Source organism: Aedes albopictus, chromosome 3, assembly GCF_035046485.1.
Source record: "Aedes albopictus strain Foshan chromosome 3, AalbF5, whole genome shotgun sequence".
Lineage (NCBI taxonomy): Eukaryota > Metazoa > Arthropoda > Insecta > Diptera > Culicidae > Aedes > Aedes albopictus.
In genome coordinates, this window is record NC_085138.1 from 59,185,416 (window position 1) to 59,206,764 (window position 21,349).

Genomic DNA, 21,349 nt, shown 5'->3' on the forward strand with positions numbered 1-21,349 from the left:
CATGTACAAACCTTCGCAGAACTCCCTGACTAGAATCCTGAAGACATTTTGAAAATACTGGAAGTAGAAATCCTGGTGAAGAAATCCCAGAAAGAGATTTTAAGGAAATCCCAGGGCAATTTCTGGAGGAATCGTGGAAGGAATTTTTGGAAAAATTTCTGGATGAGACTTCTTGGGAAATAATGTTAGAACTCCAAGCGAGTTCATTGAGAAACTTTAGAAGAGTTCCTGGAAAAATCTTTCAATATATGTTAAAAACAATCCTGGAGGTATTCAACAAATCTTTTGAGAAATATCCCTTAGGATTACAGTTGAAATTCATAGGAATTATTTCTGGATGAATTTTCGAATCTGTGGTAAAAGCCCTATTGGTATCCTTTAAGGAAATGCAGGAGGAGAAATATACGAAAGAATACTACTGGAACTTCTGAAATAAACTCTGTATGATTTTTTCAGGAAACCCTGGAAGTTTTCCTGCTAGAATTACTGGAAGTAATAACACAAGAATCCTTGGAGAAAATATTGCTGAATTTTATAGGTGAATCTCTGAAGACGTTCCTGCGGACACTTCCGGAAAAATTTCTGAGGAAATCTACGGAGGAGTTTGTGAAAAAAATACTTGTACGAAATCCTAAAAAGGACCTTAAGGGCATATCTGTAGGAAACCCTGGAGAAATTTCTTAAAAATTCGCTGGAAAGATATGTTAAATCAATCCCTAAAAGTTTTTATGTTATTCATGGAGTATTTTCAGAAGATATACAAAGGTACTTTTTAAAGGAATCCAAAACTGCACTTTAGATAACAAAAACAAAAAATGTCTAATGATGATTAACCTGGGCTTGTTGTTGTCTGGAAAAAAATTTGAAGGAAGCTTTGGAAGAAATTCTAAGGAAAAAAAAACTTTGATGATTTTTTATGAATCCCTGCCTGATTATCTTAAAAAATCATAAAAGCATTCGTGAAATATATTTCAAAGAATACTTTGGGAGATTTTTTGAAGAATTCAAATTGATTCTCTGAAAGAAATTGCTAGTGGAATTTACGAAAAGATTCTCAGGGAAATTTTCTGAAACAAAAATCCATTGAATAATTCCTGTGGAATGCAAGGATAATTTTATGAAAGTATACCAGGAAAACTTTCTGACGTTATCCATGTAAGATTTTCTGAAAGAAATATCTGGAAGATTTTCTTAAGGAGTCTATTGAACAATTTTGAAAGATTCCATGGAAGGATTTATGAAACAGTTCTTTTTAAGTTCTTAGTTTCTCAATGAATCTCAAGGTACCTCCAGAGAAATTCGTAAATGATTTCATGGATTTGCCTAATAAATCTCTGGAACAATTCTTTAAAAAATTCTCAAAAAAGTCTCAGAAGGAATTCTAGGCAGATTTTTTTTAATACTTCATGGAAGGCTCACTGGAGGAATTTCTGAAAAAATCCCTGAAGAATTTTCAAAACAAATTGTTGAAGGAATTAAAATAGTTTATGTAATTTGTTTCGTTTTTACATTTATTTTTGTTTACCACTTACTTATAGAGTTCTGTTTTTTTGTCATTGTGTATTTAATTCCTTCGCAATATTGTCCTATTTCTGTTCGTCGCATCACGTTAAAGTTCACTGACTGCTTCGGTATTCTGGAAGAATTTCAAATGAGATATCTAGAAAAAAAATATGAAGACATCTGAAAGAATCCCTGGAATTTTTATTTAATTTTTTTTTCTGATGGAATCCCTATTTATATGCCAAGTTATTTATGGACTTTGTATTTGTATTGAGTCCCGAAAATCGTAATAATCACATAGGTGGTTTATGATGAGTTATATTCATGAGAAGCAATTGAAAATATTATAAAGGATATCATTACTCAATGTTTGTGAATTGACACAGGTAACTTTTATGAAATTAATGAAGGCGCTCAGAATTTACAAAGGAAAAATCTAAAGCATTTTTAATACATAAAAGGCTCCTCCACTCTTCCAATATCAAAAAGAATATATTTTTACACAAATGTGAGCGAAAAAAAAGAAAATATCTGAAAGGAAGTTTATCTCATGTTGAGAGAAGAAGTGCTCTGCCCATAACTGCATAACAGTCACATTCGTCAAAAGTAGGCATTGGAGAAAATGGAGCTCAAAGTTTGCATCTTGCGTTATTATGGGAAAGGATTGAAATTTCAAGAATTTGCCATAAATTAATCCTTTAGCAATGAAATCTTCTACAGCTATTCTTCTATGCAGGGCGAAGATTTGTAAAAATAATTAGACCAACATATGATTGGCGGTACGCTATGTAGCCAGTGTGTATTCTCAGTGTGACTGTTATGCGGTTACATTCGTGAATATTTGATAATGAGACAAAATGACTTGGTATTTATTTCATATTTTGTAGAACAAACTTGTCAAGTTCATTTGGGTGGATGAAAGTACTGATAATTTGGAGATGAATCCCAATATTGTCAAAAACTGCAATTGTTACAAATATGCAGTTATGGGCAGTGCTCCTTGTGAAAGTACAATTGGAGCGAAACAATGGAACAAAAAAAAACATATGGATATTATTCTTAAATTTGCAAGATCGGTTTCAAATTGATAATGTAATTTTATTTTATGACGATGGGGAGTTCGACTGGAATTTCGTATCACGTGGATTTACGGCTTCTCAGTCATACATTTTGCGTCGACTACTTTGTTATCTTCGTCTACGTTTCGACCCGGGATGGGGACTTCTTCAGGGTTCGTTATCAAGACGACAAGTTAAAATTATTTTCACAAAACATAGAAAGTCGGTAGCTAAACGGTAGATTTCTCTCCACAACGGGCATCGGTCTGTCTTAACCGGAATGTCTCAAACGGTTGAATTCGATTCTTCAATTAGCTGTTTTTTTTTCTAAAAAAGGGTCTCTGGGGTTTTGGCACTAGTTGGTTACACCGGGTTTGGGTATGGCTCACCAACGAAACTATAGACGTATGGTATTACCATACGTATATGAGCACAAAACTTAAAATTAAAAAAAAAATGCAGCTGAAAACATTCCTTTTTTTATATTCCATGAAAAAATAGTAAAACTCCGTTAAAAAAATAAAAATAAAAATATAGTTGTTGTAGTCATGGTCAAAATCATTAAAAAACTGATATTTTAATCAATTTTGCATATAAAATTTGAAATGAGAAGTGTCGTTTTTTGGACCACCCTATTGGCGAAACAATAAATTATGGGTCTAATTATTTTTGGTTAAGATCGCTGCTACCGAATTTGAGAAATCTCGGAGCACTTTTATTCTTTCATTCTATTCTCCACTTTAAGTCTATTCCTTTTTCACGGAACAATGAGACAGCTGATGAGGAAGAGGAGAATTTGTTTCCATGGAACATTTCTCAATTTTATAATTTGTTAGTTTTTTTATTTACCTGTGATGTTTCCGTGCTCATCAAACTCGCAACTCACCATTACCCAAACAGCATTGTTAATCCCAATCATCATTCATCGCTTCGAATGAAAACCCTTTCACGGTGCATACCACCTACACAACCTTTCTTCCCAGCTGTCACGACTGTCAACACACCGTCTATCTTCAAATCTCGAAGAAAGAAAGGAAAAAAGTATCATCATAACGACCTCCCCCCCCCTCTCAGGCAGCCCCCATCATCCCCATATTGACGGGACGACTGACACTGACGGTCGGAATCGGAAACAGAATGTATGAAGTGGCTGTTTGTCGAATTTGATCTCTATCGCCTAGCGTTGAAAGCGAAACTGCTGATGCTGCCCAGTATTGGAAACATATTCATCTCAATTTTCCTCACAGCAGTGCGCGATTGACTTTCGTTTTCGTTGATCTTCGTCGTTAGGGCTGGCTGAGGTTGCCTCATCTTCATCGAACTGAATCACCACATCACATCACCGAGTCATCGGTTGATATGGAAGCCATGGTGGCTCATGGTCTTCCCCCAAGCAACCTTCCAATCTACCCCCCTATAAGCCTTTATCTTTGACCTTTGTGTCGAATGGCTGACGGTCGGGCTCTGAATGGGAACCTGAATGGCTTTTGTTGCTTCGATTAGAAAGCAGTCAGCCATATATCTAGGTATACCTACCTACATAAAGGTGGATATAATCCGCATAGAAAGGTAACGGGGAATCAATACTGTTTTGATCGGATCTTTATCCATCACCGACCCTCGGACGAGCGGCCTGTAGACGAATCCAACCATAAGCCGGTTCGTTTTAATTAGATTAGATCGGGTTTGTTGGGCCACTACTGACCGGCCAGTTTGCTCTTCTCTTTGGTGTTACCGGCTTGGCTATGGCTACCAGCTGCACACGCAAGCGAAATCGATACCCGGTCGACTCGACATACGTATAACATGGTGTCTGTGTCTTTTTTTGCGAGTCTTTGATGCGAAGATAGCTCTTTTTAGCCAACAACGTCCGACGGACGACGGCTTGATGCCGGTCGTTGGGTCCGGTCAAGGGTGCGGATAAATTCGTGGAGTTTATTTGACTGCGATTTGATTTGGGACGTCGGCCTGCTGCCGGCGGTAATTGATATCGGGGCCCGCTCCGGATGGCAAATTATGAGCAAACAAGGTTCGGAAGTTGTCTGTTTCGAAGATAATGGGTGGCAATTGAGAGATAGCCGGGTATTGGGAGGGTCCGGTTGCCGGACCTTGGTTTGTGCGAAAATAGAATTAATGTGTTATTAGCAGAAGATATGAATGTAAAAGGAAAATGGTTAACAAGCCATTGTCCATCACCTCGAAGATATTTTCGTCTATCGTGGCACTACTGTCTAAGTAAACGCTATCATGCTCAGTTCCACTTTCAAGTCATCCAAGTCATTTGATTTTCTGTCTCTGTTCTACACATTATTCAGATGTTCCTTGAAACCCTCCTTCCACCTTTCAAACGATAAGCTTAAATCCATTTTTCACCTTTAACTGCTAATGTTGGGTTGAAAATTTGGAAGAAGCACATATATTTTTAAAATCCTGAAAACCGTTGCGAAATTCATTCGGTATAAACTGTTTGTCTCACGCACTGAATCAATATCCACTACAAGAACTTTGTGTCCCAAACAAGACCACTCAATCAAAAGCCTATTATGTCCTTCTCTTTCCCCAACAATCAAACTCCCCAATGAGACTAGGTACAAATTCAATCTATTGCTGCCAACCTAAATTATGCAACCTGCCAATCGGAGTCAACCGCACCCCAGACAGTTCGACGAACAAGGGCACCGAATCGAAACTAATTCTCAACTTTCGTCCCAGCCCAGTCAGCAGCAATTTCGATTCGTACTACATGCCGCAACTGCGAAGAGAGCGTAAATTATCGATTACGGTGCACTATTTGCCTCCCCCGAAAACCGCAAGCCGATTAAAGTTTTCTATAACAGCCCCGTCTGGCGCTCCACCCTTGTCCTTGGGTAGTACCTACCCAGGAGGTACGGCCTCAAACTGCCGAGCATCGAGATTGAGCTCGGTCTGCAAGCAGCAGCAGTTTTCCTGTATGCATTAGCAAGCGACACTACTGGCTGGCACCAGAAGCTAACAATTGAATTCAGTCGTGCCTCTCTCTGTCTCAGCTTCTGGATATGTATGCAAGGTTGTGATGTCGAAGCAGAAAAAACTTCAAACTTTAAGTTGAACCCCTGCTCTCATTGGTTGGGCGCGTAATTGCTTATTGATTTCTGATCTGGTTTTGAAATCGAACCCAAAAATTTTGTAGTTATTTTAGAGGCGGGTGCATGTTCTTGTCCTCGACAGCATAAGCGTAGCAGACATAGCCTCTCTGATGCAAGAGGTCAAATCTTATTCATTATGGTTCTATGTGACATATATGAAAATATAAGAAAATAACTGGTATGTAGTGTTTGCCAGAAAACAGGCTATCTTTTGAGATTGATATGAGTAAAGCATTTATCCGAAACTCTTTGAGGAATGTCTGTTCGAAGTGGAAAACAATTTTTCGTAGAAGTTTTAAAAAATATTTTTGGATAAATTATGAAAGACAATCATTGCGCAGAATACATCATGAATTTCTTCAAAAAAAAAAAAAAATGGTATCAGAGATCGCAACTGATTCATCGGTTCCTAAAAGTTCCTGGAGGATGTTTTTGCTTAAAAAGCAGCTAGTCGAATCCCAAGAGGAGCGATTGCTGTGCTTTTATGGATCCCAAAAAAAAAACGACTGTAACGTGTTGTTCTTTTTTTTTTTTTTAATTTTCGAAAATACATGGCAGAGATTCACGAAATGGTCTTACATTTTCTAGAGATATTTTTGTAGAAGCTCCTGCGGGGTTTCTGGTGGAATGCTTGCAGGCATTCTTCGTGAATGCCTGGAGTAATGACAGAACGGTTTTGTATAGGAATACTTGAAAAAGCCTCTGGAGAAGAAATCCCATAAAGAATTTCCCATCAGGCATTTATGAAGAAATGTCAAAAGGATTTTTCCAAAGATTTCTCCATGGATTCCTTCAAGAGTTCTCCTTGGAATTTCTACGCGGATTTCTCTTAGAATGCCTTCAGTACTTCTTATAGGCAAGTTCTTTCTGTGATTTTTACAGGCATTTTCCAAAATATTTCAACAATAATTCCGCTTGGAAATTCCCCAAGAATGTCTGCTGGAATTTTCTCCAAAAAATCCTCAAGTGGTACCTCCAGAGATTTTCCCAAGAATTCCTCCAGAAATTTCTCTTGGAATTAATCCAACAATTTCTCCAAGATTACCTCTCTTAAAGTTTTGGCTGGGGATTCCTTCTGAATTTCTCTAAAGATCCTTCTATGAATATCTCTTCGTATTCTTACTGGAAATCCTCTTCAGATTCGTTTGCGAATTTCTGCTGAAATTGCTGTTGGAATGCTGCTGGGATTTCTCCGAGCATTCGTGCAGAAATACCATTTGTAAATGCTTGAGCAATCATAGTTAGAATACTTGGATAATGCCATCCTTGGTGAAAATTGTCAGAAAAAAACCTAATCCTCACCGTCTTGCGGCCCCAAGTTTAATGAAAATTACATTTTAATAGAGGGCTTCTCAACTGAGTTGAAGGCAAATGGGTCACACGATTGCAAATTAATCGAAAACATCCTTGGTTTCTGGAATATTCGGAAGAGGCCAGAATTTGACCATTGGCTCTACAACTATTAGCTTCTAGAAATGCATTTTGAGCCATCGAACGAGGGGGTTCCGTGAATTTCTAATAGTGTCCTCTTTGGGTCCTTACCGGAACCGGTTACGGAACATCCGGATGTGACCAGAACCCTTTTGGTCATTGGCGCTATGACTATTGGCTTCTTGATAAGAAGTCATGAAATTTGGGCTGTCGAACGATGTGGTTCTGTGAAATTCAGAAAGGGTCCCCTTTGGGTCCCTACCGAAACCGGTTCCGGAACATCCGAAAGTGACCACAACCATTTTTGGCCATTGGCGCTATGACTATTGGCTTCTAGATAAAAAAAAAGTCATAAAATTTGAAGCACTGATCGATGAGGTTCTGTGGAATTCAGAAAGTGTCCCCTTTGGGTCCCTACCAGAACCGTTTCCAGGAATATCCGGCAACCATGAAATTTGAGCCATTAAACGATGTGGCTCTGTGAAATTCAGAAAGTGTCCCCTCTGGGTCCCTACCGGAAGCGGTACCGGAATATTCGGAAGTGACCAAAACCATTTTTGATCATTGGCGCTATGACTTTTGGCTTCTTGATAAGAAGTCATGAAATTTGAGCCGTCGAACGATGTGGTTCAGTAGTGTCCCCTTTTAATTCCTACCGGAACCGGTTCCGGAATGTCCGGAAGTGGTCAGATCCATGGTCCGTCACCGACACTATGCCTATTGACATCCAGATGAAAAATCATGAAATTTGAGCCATCGAACGATGTGGTTCTGTGAAATTCAGAAAGTGTCCCCTTTGGGTTCCTACCGGAACCGGTTCCGGAATATCCGGAAGTGACCAAAACCATTTTTGATCATTGGCGCTATGACTATTGGTGAGAAAAAAATATTAAAATTTGAAGCACTGATCGATGAGGCTCTGTGAAAATTAGAAAGTGTCCCTTTTGGGTCCCTACCGGAACCGGCTCCAGGAATATCCGGAAATGACAAGATCCATTGTTGGACATTGGCGCTATGCCTATTGACATCCAGATGAAAAATCATGAAATTTGAGCCATCAAGCGATGTGGTTCTGTGAATTTCAGAAAGTGTCCCATTTGGGTCCATCCGGAACCAGTTCCGGAATATCCGAAAGTTGTCAGATCCTTTTTTGGACATCGGCAGTATGCCTATAGACATTCAGATGAAAAATCATGAATTTTGAGCCGTCGAACGGTATGGTTCTGTGAAATTCAAAAAGTGTCCCCTTTGGGTCCTTACCGGAACCGGTTCCGGAAAATCCGGAATTAACCAGAACCATTTTTGATCATTCCCAGTCAACCAGTGATCGTATTAGATGTTCCATAAGATGTTAAAGAGGAGGCCATATGCGTACATTTTACATGCGCTTAAATGGAGGCATGCACGCATATGGCTTCCACCTTATCATTTTATGCAACATCTTATACGATTACTGGTTGTCTGGGTTGGCGCTATGACTATTATCTCCTAGATAAAAAAAATCATGAAATTGGAGCCGTTGAACGATGTGGTTCTGTGAAATTCAGAAGTGCCGCCTTTGTGGAGCCTCGTAGTTATGCGGTTAGGGTCACCAAGCTTCTAATCACACCATGCTATGGGGTTGAGGGTTCGATTCCCGCTCCGGGCGATGAAACGTGTGTCCCTTTTCTAGAGTTAAGTTTCATTCAGTCTGAACAGCCTCTGGTTGAAGACGGTGTCCACGTCTTCAAAAAAAAATTGTATGAAAAAAAATAAAATAAAAATATTTTAAAAATAATCATGAAATCTTAACACTTAAACTACCAAAGGTCCAAAAAAAGTCGGAAGTCCAACTTTGATGAGGCATTTCTCGGCCGTTTTTCAACCGATTTTAAAAATTTTTTTTGCGATGGAACCGGACAGGTTTCAAGAACAGTGTCCATTTTAAAGAATTTAAAATAGACGCGTCTACCCAAAGTTATAAAGCAAAAGGCACTTCCTACTTTTTTTAAGGGCGCATTTTTTGCACATTTTGATCAATAAAATAAAAACTAAAACGATAACATATGGTTTTTTGAACATAAATCACGCGTACAGCCGGAGTGCACATATTTATGCAAAATAAGTGATTTTTCAGTACACTGATATTTTACCGTACAGAAAAAACTACTAAAATACCATATTTTTCACATAAAATAAGCAATAAATCAAAATTCAAAGCGATGACAAATAGTTTTTTTTATCTTAAACTATTCGTAGGATTGTACTGGACATTTTTGATGAACAATGAAAATGTTCTCATTACACTCTTATTTTGTTTTACCCGGAAAACTACGAAAATTCCATAAAGTGGGTAACAAATAAAAATGGCTTACAATGCATTGTTTTTTTTCCTTGAAATTTTTGTGAAAGAGTACTGGATATATTTGATGAGCAGTAGTCACGTTTTTATAACAATCTTAATTTATTTTACTCAAAAAATTACAAAAAATTCAAAATTTTCATACAAAATAGTCAATAAACCAAAATTTAAAGGCCAAACATGTAGTTTTATGGCCTTAAATTTCCAATAGATTGTCCTGGACATGATTTTGATAACATTTTGAAGTTTATATTACACTATTTTTTTGTTTTATCAAAAAAATGTACGAAAATACCACATTTATACACAAAAAACCAATAAGCCAAATTTTAAACCAATGACATGTAGTTTTTTAACTTTGAATTTATCGTAGTAGTTTAGTGGATTTATTTGAACAACACCAGTGATGTTTTTATTACACTCATATTTTATATCGCTCGAAATACTAGGAAAATACCATATTTTCCACGCAAAGTAGTCTACAAATACAAATTCGAGGCAATGCAGTGGGGATTTTTACTTTGAAATTATTCGTCAAAGAATACTGGAGAATAAAAGTCTAGGGGAATTACAGAAATTTTGCCCTTCTTTTAGAAATGGCCTCGTCTTGGAGGGATGACCTTTGACTTTCTTTTGCAAAATACTTCAGTATTTTGTATAAATCAAAGTGTCAGGCAATAGCATAAAATAAATGATGAAGACTATCGACCAACTGACCATATTTGGAAAACCGGGAGATTTCACCAAAAACTTAGAAATGTTTGTTTGGGCTAAAAATAAAATTATCCAGCCATTTTTTAAAATAATAAGATTTGTCTTGAATTGAGGGGGTTAAAGCAAACGGGTGTAAGTGGCTAAAACTCACTTTCGAGTAAATGAGGCTTAAAGTTTTTTTTTTCAATTTTTCATTCTTTACAAAATTTATGGAGTTTTAAAATCGCCCCAATTTTCTACGATTTATTGTATTTTTTCTCGTCATCGTAAAATTAATCATAAAAAAGTTCCCGAGATCTTAAAATCTGAAGAATTTTTTGATATGCCCACCTCAAAATCGACAAAATGGCCACTTTGATTCTGGACCCCTCAATTATTGATATTATACTTTGAGTTTTTTTGTTAGATATCGATGTATGCTTTGAGGTAGACATTTATTGGGCATTTTTTACATATTTTAAGGAACAATTACCCACCACTGCAAATACATATGTTTAGCATCAATGTGGGATGAACCTTTTTTTTTCCAAAAGTCGTGTAAATGAGAGGTTTATGTATGGTTTTTAGACATAATTAGAGCTGAAATATCAGGCAGCTTTCATGAGAAAATTTTAACAAATTGCAGGCGCTTTCTTTTGAAGGATTACTGAAGAAATTTTTAATCTTCAGGCGAAACTAGAAGCTATCCCTCATATTTTGGTTTTTGATTTTTCATTGAACAACGAAGTAATGGTTTTCGTACACATGAAGAGTATGGATTAAGGTATCTCCTCCTGGTGGAACATAGCTTTCATATTTACAAAAAAACATTTTCAATTAAAATTTCACAAAAAAATGCTTTTTTCACTTATCAAAAAAAAAAAAAAGATAAATAAATAAAAAGAAATGTGAATAGAATTTGATTAGAATTTGAAGTAGATTACTAAATTGAAAAAAAAATGTAGATTGTCTCACTCATTCGCTAAATTTACAAGCCTTCATTAAAGTTTTCCAGATAATCACAAAATTTAATGCGATTTGAATTGGCATTTAAATTATATTAGCATTAGCATTAGCATTAGCATTTAGCAAGTCGCACAAATTCGTAGGTGGTACAGCTCTGGATCGCTGTTATGAGGGTTGCATCTTTCCTGTCCGTTATCAAAGCACAAAGATTTGGGACTAATCTCTGACTCTTAGACAAGATTGACGCAATCCTCCAACGGTCGAGTGCTGTCCTGGCCACGTCCTTGCGACAGCTGAGGGATGGGGAAGGAAGATTAGTTGGACACCTATGAAAGTACATAGAGACCTCTACATTCTTTCAGGCCTAGGCGTCACGGGAATTTGGATGTTAGTGAAAGGGTAAAGTTCAAAGGAAACGTTTGGTCAACATTCAGGTGCACGCAATATTTTTGGTTGATGCCTGGTTCCTTTCCTAATTCCTTGTTGGGTGTTTGATTCCAATTCTAAAATAAAAAGTAAAATTATAGATTTTTAAATGGTGATAGGCTCACAACAGTAACATAATTACAAATTACCTGGATCCTCCTGAAAGAGATGGTTTATTAACAATGAAAAACATAACATGTAAAAGAAAAAAAAAGTAGAGCAAATTGTGATCTTGGATTTTTTCTGCATTTAAATTAACAAAGCTAAGAAAATACAAGATCAAAATTTGTTATGGTAGATCTTACGCCGTAACGCACCATTATAAGGTGATCTACCCACGTTACGGGGAATTGGCATTTAAATTATATTATCAAAAAATTGAAAACTTTTTCGATTGTTTTAAGGACAAGGTATTTGGAGTACATAGCTCAAAATTTCTAGAGCACCGTTTTTTAGAACCGTTGTACGGATTTGGATGAAAATGCATCACGCTAATTGTTCAGTGGTTGTCAACAGCGTGATGCATTTTAATCCAAATCCGTTCAACGGTTCTAAAAAACGGTGCTTTAGAAATTTTGAGCAATGTACTCCAAATACCTTGTCCTTAAGACATGTTTTCAATATTCTACTGGAAACTCTTTTGGAGAGTACGTTAAGTTTTCCAGGATTTTTTTAGCTGCCTAATGGAAAAATAACATATTTTGCGACAAACTATTTTTTTTTTTAATTTTAAGCAATAGAGAGCCATGTTGTAAGTGACATTTTCGATTTTTTCCAATAAATTCTCCTACAAAAAATCTTTAGGAATTCTGGAAGAATGTTGTATGAGCTTTAAACTGTAATTTAACCTTAACTTTAACTGTAACTTCATCAGAGTGTTCGGCAGTGCTCTGGAGTAGTATTAAAACTTCTTCAAAGAACACTTGAGCTATCTGCTTGAAGTTCTTAGGAGCTACGTCATGTGGTTCTCTATGAGTTCACCAGAAAATTGAGACACCAAAAATTACATGCATTCATATTTCGTTAAAAACTGTGATAAAAAAAGAAAAAAAAAAAAACTTTACAAGATGTTACTTTTAAAGCAAGACATGATTTTTTTTATTAAGTTAAGGTAAACATGGAATGGTCGGAAAGATACGGCACAAATGAGAGAATTTTGAATTTCGACCACACTGTATACTATTTCCGATAAAACTGTGAAGTCAGAGAGTTTTTTTTACTTATTCTATTTTACTTTAGTTGTACCTGTAAAATTTACGGAGGTTGTTTTCAAGCCTGATTTTCTAAGGATAATTTCTGATAAATTTGCGAAAAATGTTTTAGTTCTATTTCAGAAATTTAGTGAAATCCTTAGATCTGTTGCAGGAATATTTGAATAGGGAAAATCTCAGGATCCTTGTCGAAGGTCCAAGAATTTCTTTCAATTAAAAAAATCAAAACTTGTATCTTATTTTTCCAGGAATTTTCTTTAAAAAATTATCAACATTTATTCGAAGTATTCTCCGAAACTTGACATTATGCTTCTCGGAAATACGTGCAAAAATGTCGCCAAAAGCATGTTTAGGCATTTTCAAGTTTTCCTCTCAGATTCTCCCGACAAATATCATGGAAAGTTTATCTCGGATATTAGTTAGAATTTCTTTATTGCAATGTTTGTTGAAAAAATACTTGATAAAAAAAACTGGCTTCAGTTAAAAATTACTTTTGAAAACAAAACAACCTTAAGACGTTTTTTAATTTTTTTATTTGAAGAGGAAATATTAGAAATATTATGGAATTAGCTCACCATAAAATACACATCCATGTATCCGGCGATTTTCGGTTTATTATACAGCATCCGCTCGATAACTGACTGCTGTTTAACTGGACTGCTTTTTAACCCTTCAGCGCGCGCGCTGTTGTAAAAAGTACAACACTACCAAAAAACCTCGCTTTTCGTATACAGCGCGAGCGCGGTACAGTTTCGGTTGCTTGATGGCGCGCGTCCTGGAAGGTTGACTGGTCGCTCGATAACTGGACTTTGGTCCAGTTAAAAAGCAGTTATCTGTCAAAAATAAACGAAATTTAACCTCACATTATGCAAATCAGTAAACAAAACAAAATATTATAATAGCCTTCGACTCCGGGAGCTCAGTCCAGTTATCAAGCGGCGCATTTATTGGCATGAATAAGTTTGAAATTTCTAAATTACACATTGAGGATGGTATCTACATTCTTGGTTCAAACTTTTAAACATGGCCTAGTAGTGCACACTTACTAATATTTTGACGATATTAGTTTATTTCGGAACCCATTTCGTGAGTATGTGGGAAGTGGGTTTCAATCCCAGATTCTCGGCGTAACACGGGCTTTAACCCTCGAGCGATCGCGCTGTTGTATTTTGTACAACACATTGAAAAAATCTCGCTTTTTGTACTCAGCGTTAGCGTAGTGCTGACGGAGGTGGCCAACCACGCGAGTTACGGAAGTTTAACCACCACACGAGATCCGATCCTTATTTTTTTGTTGTTGCGCATGCTGATTGATTGATTGATTGATTTGTCTTTATTTAAGAGACTTTCAGCCCTTGGCTGGTTCGTCTCTTCTTGCGCATGCCACTAGCTTTAAGTGTTTATAATTTGAGTGAACCATTTTATCATGAACGTTATATACACCGAGAAATTTTTCTTAATAGCGTTAAAAGTGGAACATCTCATTGGAAATGAGTTGTCCCACTTTTAGCTGAGACTATGTACTCACAATGGCACATATTGCCCATTTTACTGGCATTTTACCAGATTTGCTGGTATGACTGAAACATACTGGAAAAACTTGTAATTAGAAGGCACGAAATGTTGCTGATTGACAAATTGAGACATGAAATTTGTGAAAAAAAAAAAGCGTTCTGGTGGGATTTGAACCCACGACTCTGTATTTGCTAGTGAAATAGGAGTGTTCACGGTGCGGCTTCGGAGTCAGTATAGCTTTCTAATCCGCAGAATCATTACTTGTTCAGTGGCTTAGTTGGTAAAAGCGCTGGTCTAGCGAATACGGAGTCGTGAGTTCTAATCCCACCAAAACGCGTTTTTTTCACAAATTTCGTCTTTTAATTTGTCAATTGGTAACGTTTGGTGCCTTCTAATTACAAGTTTTTCCACTATGTATTCACCTTCAGAAAATTTCCTCTCTACGCCAATGTCCAAAAGGTTAACTTCACGGCCATTCGTTTGTTGCCAATCTAATGGGGGAAGGGAGACAATAGTGATCTGATTGGTCGTCGTCGGTGGTTTCGTTCATCTGCTACTGCACCAGCCGTGTCCAAAGCAGGAAATGACCAAAGTTTGCTGGAAAATTTCCAAAACGCTGCTCCCACCACTTTCCACTTCACAACCCGTCGTCGTTGGCCAAAAACGCCCCAAAACTTCTCCAGAAGAACCATTGATTTTTAAGAACAGATCTCACCTCTGCTTGATTGAAACCGACGACGACGACTTTAACGCAAAACTATACACACCATGCAAGGACGACACGGTCGTTGTTCCCGTCGTCCAACAGATGGGGACGACATGCTGGCGGCACCATGTCGTGTGTGCAATGTCATTTTCTCGGCTGGACTCCAATCAAAAGTTTTGACCCTTCCTCCCCCTTTCCTATGTGTTCTGAGATCTGGTCGAGGAAAATTAATGCGAAAGAAATCGAAGCAGAAACTTGCTGCAAGAAAATCGGACCATCTCGGCTCGGACCGATATGATGGCGGCCAGAATGGGAGTTCAGAGACGTCCCGAGAGTTCACACACCAGTGAATCGACTGAATGGGAAACCATTGGAAAATGATGATTAACCTGGGCTTGTTAGGGGAATATCTGTAAATAAAAGAAAATCGGGTTAAGTACGGTTCCTTTGAATTCCACTAAGAATTTGCATCCTTTGACAGATACGTATTTCGACCTCAACTGTAAGGTCGTCTTCAGTGTCTTGTACTTGACTCGACCATTGGAAAAGTTTTCTTTGGGATGTGTTAGGAAGGACCAGGGGGTAGTTCTGGTGCGTGTGGACTGTGGAGGGAAAGTTTTGTCTGGCCATAGTGAAAGAGAAACTTCTTATTACGTGCCCAGTAGTATACCATTGCGGGTTTGACATTGAGCCGTTGATAAATGGAAGAATGATGCGGAAATTCTTCTTCCAGGGGTTTTGATTGGGGGTTTCTTTTCTGTGTGTAAGAAGAAAACCAAAGGAGACGTTTTGTGGTGATGGATGTTGGATAGTGGCCAACAGCTGCATTGAATTGAGACACTTTAAGGTAGTTTTTCTTGTAAGAAGGTTTTTATACACATTCATTTTGACGTACAGCCAGTGGAAACACTATTCAAATTTAAATACGTTACAACATTAATGATTTGTTTTATTTTCTTTTCAGATCTATGTGGATTATTAAAAAAAGGTGAGTAAAACATCCGGAGAGATCTTGAAATCAAGAATAACTTCTAAAAAGTAAAAGGTAAAAGATACGAGATGGCTTTGGAGCTTCCAATCTCGCAAGAGTATATGTTGAAATTTTTTGTCGTAGTCCACGAAGTGATTCGACGCTTATGAAAATAGTTATATCATAAGCATTGCTTTAAGGAGTCCTGGTCCTTGATACGATGGGAACTCCCACCACGTTCTTCTTTTACATATTTCTTAAGAAACGCAACGTTCACTACTAGTTACTCCAACGCAGAGATTATGTCACTCGATGACTGCCATACTGTTGATTCTTACTGGTGTTCTTTTGTGGGTTCCATACACAGAAGCTCTTTTCGAGATTGTTTCAGGAATTTCTTGCGAGATTTCTAAGATCTATCCAGAAAACCATCTCGACAACCTTCAAGAACTTTCTCTGACATTCCTTTAAGAACTTCTTCCGGGATTCCTACATGAATTCATTCCGATATTGTTCACGAAATTACTTCCAGGATGGCTTCGAAAACTCTTTCCTGGATTCCTGCGGGAATTGCTCCAAGATGGTTCCCATAAAAACTGGTTCCAGGATTATTTCAGGAATCCCTTCCGGATTCTTCCGGGATTTTCTTCCATGATTTCTCTGGGAACTCCTTCCGCCGGGATTCCTCTAAGAACTTTTTCGGGGATTCCGAAAGTTCTTTCCTTTCAGGAAACGTCCGAAAACTCCTTCCGGAATTCTTTCAGAAACTGCTTCCGGGATTTGTTTGGGAACTCCTTTTTAGATTCCTCTTTGAGGGAATCTTCTGTGGTTTCCCTGCAGCAATTCTTGCAGATCTTTCTGAAATTCCAGAAGTTTATTTTTCATCATGAAATCCTCCCAGAGTTCGTTAGGGGTTTCCCTCAGGAGAGTATTTCAAGCCTAACTTTACCGAACACCGTATCCAACAAAATCAACAAACGGAGAAAATCGAAGGGGAACCCAGACAACCAGTAATCATATAAGATGTTGCATGAGATAATAAAGTGAAGGCCGTATGCGTGCATGCCTCCATTTAGGCGCATGTAAAATGTATATATATCGCCTCCATTTTAACATCTTATGCAACATCTTATACGATGACTGGTTGACTGGGAAGTTCGCTGTTCCCATAGCAACTCATACATTAAGCATTTCAGAAACGTGAAAAATCCGGGTATTTTTTCACAAATTACTATCCCCAAAGGTGAGTGATACAAGTAGTCCTTAACGAAACTCAGCGCCTCATGACAAAATCTGTTTTTTTTGTTTACATATGTTACACACGGTGTGTGTAAAGTTAGGATTGATTTGAAGGAATTTATTCTTGATTTTTTTTTTAAAGGATTCATTATGGAATTACTTTAGGGGTTCCTAATCAAATTCCTACAGGAGTTCCTTGGGAAATTCGTTCAACAATTTCTTATGAAATTTCTCCAGCAGCTATGCAAGGATTTCCCTACAATAGTCTCCCCCAGGATTTTATTTTCCAACCTTCTGAAGACATACCATATGAAACTATCAGGAGAATATCAGAAGGAATTCCTTGTGGATTGAGGAGTGCTCCAGGAGGCAGGCATGGCATTCCGCGCTGAAAATGTGCAGTGCAACTCATTTTCATATTAAAACCGAGCAAACTTGCACTCGCACTGACGAGCATGTCATCCTTGCCTGAAGATATCCCAGATGGACCCTTTTCAGAAATCTTGGAAGAAACTAGATGCATCTTCTGAAGGAACCCGTAGAAGAATGTCGGATGGAGCTCCCTGAAGAATCGTAGAAGGAATTTTTAGTGGAATGCTGATATAAATTTCTGCAAAATGACGATATTAATGAAGGAATTCCACGAGAAATTGCTGAGGTAATCCCAGAACGAAATTCTGAAAAAAAACTCTGGAAGAATCCCTTGAGTACTCCCTAGAGGAGTCCTAGCAAGAGTTTCTGGAGGAACCCCAGATGGAAGGAATAATCCCCTGGAAGAATCGCATAAAGAAATCCCTGAGAATCCCAGAAGTAACTCCTGGAGGAGTCCTGGAGGAGTCCTGGAATAAATTTGAGGAAACTATGATGGAATTCCTGGATGAATTGCAGATGGAATTCCTGTGGAATCCTAAAAGGAGCTGCTGGAGGGGTGCCACTAACATTGTGCATCATACACACACACATAGTATGCCGAATGGTTGCTGTTCTTCCTCGGCAGCATCGTATCATCGATTAGCGTATCATCGATTGTTACCATTGTCATATCCGTCATACCAACCAAAAATCGTAATAGCAAAGCCACGAAGTCTTGTTGAGAAGACATCAAGTCGAAAGCAACAGCAATATCTGTACATGTTACAGAGATTTAGAATAGCAAAAAAGAACGAAAGTACTGAGGGACACCGGTTTGATTCCCGGTCGACCCAAGAGTATTTTGTTGTTCATTCCTCTGGTGGCACCCCACATTGGCGGGTCGTGGAAACGTTTGATATGGTCGACCAAGGTTGTCAATGAAGCAGTAGCAAACGATTCTCAAATAATTAGATGATAAGACTCTGGATATTTTTTCTAGTCGAAGCAGAGTTTATCACTAACCCGAGGCTTCTCACCTATATCTTCTAACTTCAAGCATCACTCACATTCATCCATTTTATGTTGGGTAACTGGAGCGGCCTTAAAATTCCGCTAAGTGGCCTACAGAGTATGTGAGAATTAGCACAATTGATGGCCGATGAGTTCTGGTGTAAATGGGTTAAAGAATACGTACCAACTATTGCTCGTCGTATCAACCTATTTTGCAACAGTGCTGATTCTGAATGTGGGGGATCTCGTTTTGAGGGCTTGAGGAACAGCGCTTAATAAGTGGACCTGTGGAGGTGTAGATAAAAACAGTATCTGGAAGAGATGAACGAGTTCTCCAAGCGCTTGAATGCACAGCATCAGGAAACAGTGAAACTGACTCAACTGGACATCGTGAAGAGCAGTAAACCCGAGCACATTCAACATGGTGGCTCCAGAGAGGAACCAGGACTCCATTCAGGTTGTTGTAGAACTTTTGTAATATAACGTTGGTCTCGACGATTCATGATAATGGATATCTGTCCGAGTAGAGGATTGAGCTGTTTCCATATTTTGTTAGCATATTTTGATATTGATATTGAGATCAAACATGTTTTTGGTTTGATAAATATAAGAGATGAATGATCAAAGAATCAAAAAATGACTCCTAGAGTCTCATCGTCATAACATATCCAATTCTAGTTAAATCTTATCAATAACAATCATCATAACAATCTTCAAATATCAATTTTCTGATATAGATTTGATGTTCCAGGAATAAGTTTTGATATCAATGCAGATCGTTTATCTCTTATCAAGAAACCAATATCAAGCTTTGATCGTCAGTACAAACGTTGATTTTTATCTTTCCGAACAGTTTTGTTTCACAAATGACCTCGTTCTATTGTTGCACAAAGTTGAATTAAGATTTAAAAGTGTTATATTTACGTTGATACCGTGGTAAATCACATGTACGCCCTCTGAAAAAAAAAAAATAACCATTCCAATAATTTGAGTTCATTTTAAATCAGTTGTCCACAAATCAATTAGTCGATTGTACGGAAATGTGCAAAATATAGAAATGCCTCTTGAGAAAAATCTTGGTGCACTTCCTCATTTCAATATTATTTTTTATAAAATAACACAGTAATATTTTCAAAATTGATTTTCATGCACAGTTGGAGAAAGGATCAAGGCATTAATTGATTTTTTTCCTGTTGGAAAATCTTTATCAATTTCACAGAAACCAGTTTAGAAACGGTCTTTTGATTTTTTTTCAATTTTTTTTTGTAAAACTGGTAAACATTTTCCACATGAAAAAGACCAGAGATACTTTATTCTCCCTCGGACAGTGCAGGGAAATTGCTTTCGAAAATATTACGCCGTTTTTCTATAATAACTAAAATGTGAGAAGGTGCTCTTAGTTTCGCTGTAATCTGTTTTGAAAATAAAACTATTTCTGAAACGAAACTGGAGAAGCCCTCTGGATTTCCGGATTTGTTAATATTCGACGAAATAGCAATTAGATTTGGGACGATAGCAAAAAAAAAATATGATACTTTCGGCACTTTATGCGTTTCCGTTGTTGTTCAGGCTCATCAGCGGTGCAGCCGAATGTTTCTGATTTTGTTAAAAAGGGTCCTAATCTGAACTTTTAACTATTCCACAAATTTGGCTTCCAATCCTAAACCACCTAAATCCTAAATCCCTAGAGAAGGGAATCTACCCCACTGTCCACAGTGCAATATTTCAGCGGCGAATACCTGTTTCGTTGACCATTTTTTGACAACCATCGGTTGGTGTAGCTAAATCATAAAATATTTCACTTTGGAGGATGCACTTAGCATTTCTCTTTAAAAAAACATTTCAGAGTGTGCCTGACTACGACGAGGGTATATCAGAAGAGTTCAGTTTCCATTTCGCACAGGAACTTTTCGTAATATACATTTCTGAGATTTTTTAGAATGTATAGTTTCCAATGACAGAGATGCCATATGTTTCTTAATCTGTATCACCCGTTTCAAAAATCTGTATCCTGTGCGAAATCAGTGGAAAAATCTGTATCACAAAAAATAGCTCCTCTAGCTCAAGATGCTGTATTTCAAATTAGAACCTCATCTGGACGGATGCTTGAAAATCTGTATAATGCAGATAACACTGTATGTTTAAAGATGCGGTATATCTTTCAAAAGTTTTTGAAAACTGGACAAAAAGGGAAACCTCTGAGTTTGAGCCAAACATATTGAGATTAAATGATGGTTCACCAGTTAGCCTAGTTGGGCTATGAATCATCAATCCGAAGACAGCGGGCTCGATTCCCGTTCCAGTTGGGAAAATTTCCTCGTCTCCCTGGGCATAGTGAATCATTGTCCTTGCCTCACAATGTACAAATTCATGCAATGACAGGCAAAGAAAGCCCTTGAATTAATAACTGTGGAAATGTTAAAAAAAAACTAAGTTAAAGAGAGGCAGGCCAAGTTCCAGTGGGAACGTAGAGCCATAAAGAAGAATAAGAAGAAGAAGAAGAGAGCCTCATAGTTGATTTTTTGAGTTTCAAAAATATACCTTCACTTTAGGTGTCATATCTTTCTCAAATTTATTTTTTTTTCTACCATGAATCTCTTTAACCTTTTCATGACGGTTGGGTAATTCGCACTTAGCTGACGTGTTTTATAGCGGCGAGGTTGGTGAAAAAAGTCGTCCCGAAGCGGTTTTATGAATCTTTAAAATTGATTTTTGAATAAAGTCGTTAATCTTTTTTTCCAAAATCACGAAGAAAAGAGATTTTTTTATATTTTTTTCCTGTTTTTTTTGTAAAATTTCAATT

At 37.5% G+C, this 21,349-nt stretch overlaps 1 protein-coding gene across 1 annotated transcript in view; it reads left to right on the forward strand.

Annotated features, from left to right (window-relative positions):
* The window catches only part of LOC134290206 (myb-like protein X), a 704,426-nt gene that overhangs the window by 543,187 nt on the left and 139,890 nt on the right, over positions 1-21,349 (forward strand). Inside the window, exon 4 of the mRNA XM_062857276.1 lies at positions 15,940-15,963. The gene's annotated coding sequence lies outside the window, so the exon portion shown is untranslated. The remainder of the gene's footprint in view (positions 1-15,939; positions 15,964-21,349) is intronic.